The following is a 7,005-nucleotide window of genomic DNA, read 5'->3' as shown; positions in this document are numbered from 1 at the left end:
GCCGGACCCCCCCACCCCGGGCTCCCGCCGGCGGCCGGTACTGTGCCCCTAAAGGAGATGGTGAATCACCCATGGCAGGCCTGTCTCCCACAGGTGTCTCCTTTTAGGGCAGGGTGGGTCTAAAATGGTGTGTTTTGGGCTGGCTCTGTGGGTTTATTTCAGCCGTGTGTGTGTGAGAGAGGGGAGGGGGGGGTGAGAAATTGGGGTTTCCTTCTTGCTCCGGGGTGCCAGAGCTCTGCTGGAAGTTGGTTAATAGAGACCCTTATTTGCTTATTATTTTTGTGGGGGTTTTTTGGCTGGAATTAGTAGTGAAGCCAGCTCTTAAGTCACAACTGGGATTGCTTGAGATATAGCTGGCGCTGGGACGCGGTCCTTGTTTTCTGAGCCCTCAAACCTGGAAGGGGGGCTAGCTTTCCCCCTTTCCCCCTCCCCAGGAAGGGGGGAATCATGGCTACTACCACAATTGATGAAAGGGCATCATCTTGGGCTGACTACCTTTTCCCACTGGGTCACGGGGAGTGGCTGGCTGTCCATGCCCAAACACTCAAGCGCCGCTTTTCTCATCCCACTCTGGTGTGGAGCTTTGCCCAGCCAGTGTGTCACCACCTCCGACGTGGTGGGTGTCAAAGGCAAGGCCCATGGCATGCCTTCCCTCTGCCTTCCCTCCCACATAGCTTGGGACAGCGTGGAGAGCTCGTGTGGCTTGCCTTTTGGTTGTTTTCAGCGGCCAAAAGTTAGGTCTTTTGGAAGTGAGGAAATAACTGCGCACCTTGTGCACAGTGTGGTCGAGACTGGCCTGGGGTTTCTGGAAGCTTGCTGTGTGGTCAGGCTGTTCTCACCTTAGTCGCTCTGTGCCAAGGCTTTGCAGAGAATACGGTTATTTGCTGCGTCTGGAAGACCTGTGCAGGTTTGCTACTGTATTTGTTAGTGTAAACAGCAGCTATTGTGCAGGGTTCCTGGCTTCTGGGAAGCTAATGAAGTTGGCTGTGTACTCTGGGGCTGAAGCTTTCCCTGGAGAAACACTGATACACAGCATTTTTCCTAAATTGTGGTTTTTCTCTGCGATCTTTCCCATGACCTTAGCAAAAAAAAGGATTGCAAGGCACTGGATATTTTACCTAGGTGAAGAAAAATCATGCTTCTCCCGTGTACTGCACACTTTCACCCTACTAAGAGTTTTCCATCCTCTCACTATCCTTAAAAGTCATAGATGAATTGCTAACCTGAGCAGGGGATGGTCTGCTGAGATGGTTCCTTGCCTTTGGTTTCTCCAGCGCGTATTTCCACTGTTTGGTGGTGGTAAGATAAACCTAATCACAGCGTTTATTGCGTGCGTGTGGTTTGACTGGTGTGGCAGTGATCAAAACCTTGCTGTGACTGTTTTGGCAAAAGGGATTGAGTAGAGACATTTCCATGAGGAAGGATTTTGAGGTGCTGCTTGTCTCTTTCTGCCAAACACGCAGTTCTGGCGATAAAAAAGGCGTAGTTTCTAACTGATTTCCTCCTGCACCAGCTGCCTCCCACCACAGACCCTTGTGTGCAGTGAGGGTTGTTTTAGAAGGCCTAATCTGTTCTCGCTCTGTTTTTGGGAAACAGAGTGATGCTTTTTTGACCTACGACTATTACTCTTGTTCCCTGTGTCCCAGGCAATCAAAGACAAGTATTAGCAGGCCTTCCTTCTGGAGTATTTAGTACTGAAATCTCTTTGTGTGCTGGTTAAGTGGCTATGGCCCTGTACTGGTTGTGTAGTGATAGGGGCTTTGAAGTACATTTTAGTACTGTCTTTAGACTGTAACTGAGATTTGGCTTTTTTTTTTGAATGATGTTGTAGTAATGGGTGTGTTGGTCTCTTTGCATGGGGCTGTGGTGACTGTGATAGGACTTTCTTTCTTCTCTTTTGGAAAGAGCTGCGTTTCTTGGAAATTTGCAGCTAAAACTTGCTTGGGAGTCCTTGTGTTCAGAGTCTTTCCGTTTCCTTTACCTGCTCCTAGCTCACTGAGGTCCATCCGTGCCACGTATCAGGAAGGGCACGTGACCAGGTATCACAGGGGACGAAGGGTTTTGTGCGCTGGTGTCGATAAGATAGTCGTTGAGGATTTCTGTGCCGTGGTCAAAAGTTGCCCAAGAACAAGGCCCTTAAACGTATAATAGCGACATTGAGTTTGTGCTGATACTAGGGGTTTTGTCAGAGGCTTGCATAACCCTCCTAGGAAGCTGTGCCAGGTCTTGGTGCTGCCTCTGTTCTCAGATGCCCCTTCCCAGAACAACTGCTGTGCTATCTTGTCTGCTTTCAGGCAGCTCCCCCCAAGACCTTTTTATCTTTTATTGCTGCCTGTACCTCTGCATGGCACTGAGCTACTCCCAAAAGGTCTCCCATAAATACCAGTTTTGTTCTGCAGAAAGGACTGCGTGATCTGAGAGGATGCTGAGTGGAGGGATGAACAAATGTGTCCAGATGAGTCCCAGCACACAGGGAACAGAGCACTTCTTTTATCCTAGTTATTGTGGATTCTGGGAGAGGATCCTTCCTTGCAGAAACTGCACCTTCTTGGAGCTGGTGAACCCACGAGGAGATCCATAATGGGTTCATGGAGGGTATCTATTGAGTGTATCCTCTCTCTTATGAGATTTGAGTTCTGTGCTACCTGGAGCATGTCTAGATGTTTGCAGAAACTTTGCTTGTATGAATTGGTTGGTTTGTAGTGAGCAAAGTGAACAGTAGTAACAACATCTTGTGTGTGTTTTGGGTTAAATCAGATTTAAAGTTGCACCTAATTTTGGAGTCCTTTGGGCTGTTGTAAACCCACATATTTTTTGAGCCTCAAATCAGTCTTTTTGCATCTTGTTTTGATAGTTTTACGTTCCTTCTCTGCAATGGAAGCTGGGATGCTGCTGGTCTTACTCTGAGTTGCTGCCTTGTTTGTTTTTGTGCTGAAGCTATAATTAGCCCTCGTCTAGCCACTCCCCTTGAACTCTCAGAGCTGGTGGGGTAGTACATATACATTCATTTTGCATACACTGTATATGGCAAAAAAAGAATAATTTGCCATCCCTGGGGGAAGAAAAAAATAATTCAGTATGGCAGTGGTGGAAATAAATACAACACAGAAGCTGGTGGTACCACGGAGCTGTGGTACGATGAGCATGACCTGAATGTGCTTTTCTTTCGTATAGTTCAGCCAGCACATCTAAAGACTCTAGATTTTTTTTCTGTGTGCCCCCATCCTTCGGTGAGGGGGGGCAGCACGTGAACCTGGAGCTATAAGCAGGAGCTGACTCACAAATATTCTCTGCCCCACGCTTATGTAAAGCCGTTTGTCACGCTGGGGGTGGCAGGGAGGGACGGAGGAGCAGATTCATTACCAGAATCAAAACACTGTGGGCACATGCAGCAACTGGCACCCTCCGAGGCTGAGAGGGCATTGCTCAACCCCGTTCCCTGGCTCTCCGGTTGGAAGCTGGCTGGCTGAAGGCAGCAAGACCAGTATTTAACCTGTGGCTAGGCCAGTTATGCTGTGTAGTTAACGCTGGTCAGATGTTCTTTTTTGTGGCCAGAGCCTGTGCTGGCATGGCAACAAGGTGTTAGCTAAGGCACTGCTAATTGGAGTCTTCCTTCTTAAGAGCAGACTAAATAAACGAAGCTGCTGCATCCTCGCTGGTTTTGTGCGGTGTATTTTCAGGCAGGAAGCCTTCTCCAGGGAAAAACTTGTTGCATAGGAGCCCAGGCCTTAATTATGGTGGCAATACCTGTATTCTGCTCGTTACCCTAATCAAAGTTGGCCGAGCTCGCGCAGTCGCTATGAGCAATCTCCCTCTGCCTTGATTTACTGCGTGCTGAGTTGTGCGACGTGCTGCCTCCTTCGTCGGCTCTGTTGAACCGAGGAAAGACAAATGGCAAACGCAGACATTAAGGTTCAGGCACAGGGAGGTGCTCAAATGGTCACTGGTTTGGGGAAATGTGTGGATTCGGGTGAAAGCTGAGGATGTGGTTTGATCTCAACAATTTCAAATTGCAGAGTCAGCCTAAGACTCATGCTATCGCTTAAAATAAACTTATCTTTAAAAGCTACTTTTATTCTGTGGCCCACTTTAAAAGCTCTCCTGGGGGAAGGAAGATTGTGCTGATAAACCCTTTTTTTTTTTTTACTCTTCCCACAGGTAAACTTTTAAAGGTGCTTCCACTTTATAGTCTCAGAAACAGGAGGCACTTGCAGCAAAAAGTATGATGTCCTCCAGTTTATTGTCTTCCTGTTTCTCTCTCTCTCTCTCTTTTAAGCCTTATTTGAGTCCTAAAACTCACAGCCAAGGAAATGCTGTTCTGGCAAAACTGCAAAATCTGCTCTCGTTAGCTTTGGCCCCCCCCCCCCCCTTCCTTTTCTATCATCTGGGACAGAAGAGCATTACTGAAGTTAATTTGTCCTCTTTTGTAGTGGCATAAGTGCTATCCCTGGAACCAGCTCAGCTAGCTAATGGCTTTTAGAAATAAAGTACTGAGGATGTATCCCTAATCTGTGGAGCTAAAAATTCAATATGTAAACTGCTTGGGCTGCTGAGTGCATTAATATCAGTGCAAATGAACACTGCAGTTCCTAATGATAGCAATTAGTATTTTATCGGATACCTGGGTCTGTCTTAATGCTCTGAGAATTAAACCCAAATCCTCCAGTGGAGATTTTCCCCCCCGTGCTTTTCAGTGTGCTCATAAGTCAGGGTTTTTAAACTGCTTGTGAAGTAATCCTGTGTCTTGTGAAGCTTTTGTTGGAGGAAGGTTCTCTTAAGGAAATAAAACCAGCTTACCTACTTTCCTGTAATGGCAAAAGAGACTTTTATTTTTTTTTGATGCCTTCACAAATAAGCAGGTTATTTTCTTATATTAAATTCAGTCCTGTAGATATGCTTAAAATCAGGCCACCTTGTTGTCTTTAGCCCAGCTGGGGAAGCTGCTACTACTGGGTAGTAGCAGGGCTGAAAAGATGTTATAATCCTGCAAAGCTGGAAGTGCACCCTCCCTTATTGCATATGATGAACATTTCTTTTGGCTGAGGTTGACTGGGGAAAAAAACCTCATTTTTACTCTGTTATGAGCAGCTCCTTCAGGGCTGCAGGAGAAGGGGCTCAAATGGCTTGGCTTGAATGTAGGCAATATATTTATTACCCCTACCTCCTCCCCCTAAAATAAGGAAGCAGCGTAGGGCTGCAGCAGTGAGACGGCTATCACATGTTGTTGGGTGTAATAAAAGCAGAGTACATCCAAATGCAACCTTCTAAATGCCCTCTGGTTTCTCTAGGATTAAGTTAATAATTTGGAAAGTAGAGGTCTCTCATATCTTGCTGGATACTGTGGGGCAAAGAGGCACTTTAAAAATGCTGAGTGCATAGTTAGCCGGGGAGCTGAGATATTGTATTTTATTGCTAGCTTGTCTTCCGGGCCAGTTTTCACTGTTCTTTTTTTTTTTTTTTTTTAATCCCTCTTTTTATTATCCTCCTAAATTGATCAATCTCATCCTTCAAACTCTCTTGTAAGTATGAAATGACTGAAGAAAGGGATTTTTTTTTTTTTTTTTTTTTTTTAATCCCTCTTTTTATTATCCTCCTAAATTGATCAATCTCATCCTTCAAACTCTCTTGTAAGTATGAAATGACTGAAGAAAGGGAAGTGAGAAATACAGAGAAAACTTTACCTTGTCAAACTGTATTATTTGTGGAGTGATCATAGATATTATTATTATTTTTTTTTAAAGGAAGAGAGGGAAAGAAATTCTTCAATGGCTTAGAATTAACATAATGAAAATCTTCTTTCTCCAAGTTTTGAAAACCCTTGTGTTATGATATATTAGTGCTGCTGTGCATGCTTGGAGTAAACTTAAAGTGAAATATTTTTATCTTGTATCTCAGTAAAGGAAAAGTGAGCCGAGGCAGAGGCATGGTCCCTTGTAGATTCAGTAGGCTAAGAGCAGAAAAGTGAATGTTGCTCGTTCATCCGTGATGTCTTTGTCATGTACCTGAGCCTTTTTTGCTGGTGGTGTGGCTGAGCAGTGGCAGTCTGGGATTGCTGTAGTGTTGCAGACCTCCCATGTGCACTTTGCTTGGGATTACCCAAAGTTAAGAGTTGAGCAGCCTGAATTTACAGACCAGAGCACTGGTTTGATGGGCTCTTGGAAAACAGAGCACAAGAAGGGCTTTTCCGAGGGTTTGCGTATCCCTGTGATAGGGTGCAAGGTTTGCATTGGTATTCCTTGTCTCCAGAAAAATGGGCTTTTTTGCTTTCTCCCATCCCGGTGGAGGGCTGATGTGCTGCAGAACGCAGTGGTTTCAGTGGGGAGTGTACAGTTGGCTAGGATCTCCTGTCCAGAGCTTTTTCCAAGAGTGAGATCAATCTTTCCAGACTAATTTATTTTATCTTGGCTATTGACTTAAGGGACTGCTGTCTTGTCTAGAAGGTCATGTTCTGGTTTGCTTTTGGGCTTATAGCTTACAGTATCCTGGGCTGCAGCTCCAGAAGTGTGGCCAGCAGGTTGAGGGAGGTGGTTCTGCCCCTCTGCTCTGCCCTGGTAAGACCCCACATGGAGTCCTGTGTCCAGCTCCGGGGCCCCCATCATAAGAAGGACAATGACCTGTTGGAGCGACCAGCTCCGGGGCCCCCATCATAAGAAGGACCTCTTGGAGTGAGTCCGGAGGAGGCCACAAAGATGCTCAGAGGGCTGGAGCACCTCTGCTGTGAGGACAGGCTGAGAGAGTTGGGGTTGTTCACCGTGCAGAAGATAAAGCTCTGGGGAGATCTTAGAGCCCCTTCCAGTACCTAAAGGTGCTACTGGAAAGATGGGGAGGGACTCTTGATCAGGGGGTGTAGCAGTAGGACAAGAGGTGATGGTTTTAAACTGAGGATAGGAGATGTAGATCAGATCTCAGGATGAAATTCTGTGCTGTGAGGGTGGTAAGAGCCTGGCCCAGGTTGCCCAGAGAAGCTGTGGCTGCCCCATCCCTGGAGGGGTTCAAGGCCAGGCT

The 7,005-nt window shown here is 46.3% G+C and overlaps 1 protein-coding gene across 1 annotated transcript in view; it reads left to right on the top strand.

The window, feature by feature from the left end:
* SGPL1 (sphingosine-1-phosphate lyase 1) overlaps positions 1-7,005 on the top strand; it is a 39,119-nt gene that overhangs the window by 333 nt on the left and 31,781 nt on the right. The gene's annotated exons all lie outside the window — the stretch shown is intronic.

The sequence above is a fragment of the Calidris pugnax genome, unplaced genomic scaffold (genome assembly GCF_001431845.1).
Source record: "Calidris pugnax isolate Ruff unplaced genomic scaffold, ASM143184v1 scaffold39, whole genome shotgun sequence".
Lineage (NCBI taxonomy): Eukaryota > Metazoa > Chordata > Aves > Charadriiformes > Scolopacidae > Calidris > Calidris pugnax.
This window is presented reverse-complemented; position numbering and strand designations above follow the sequence as displayed.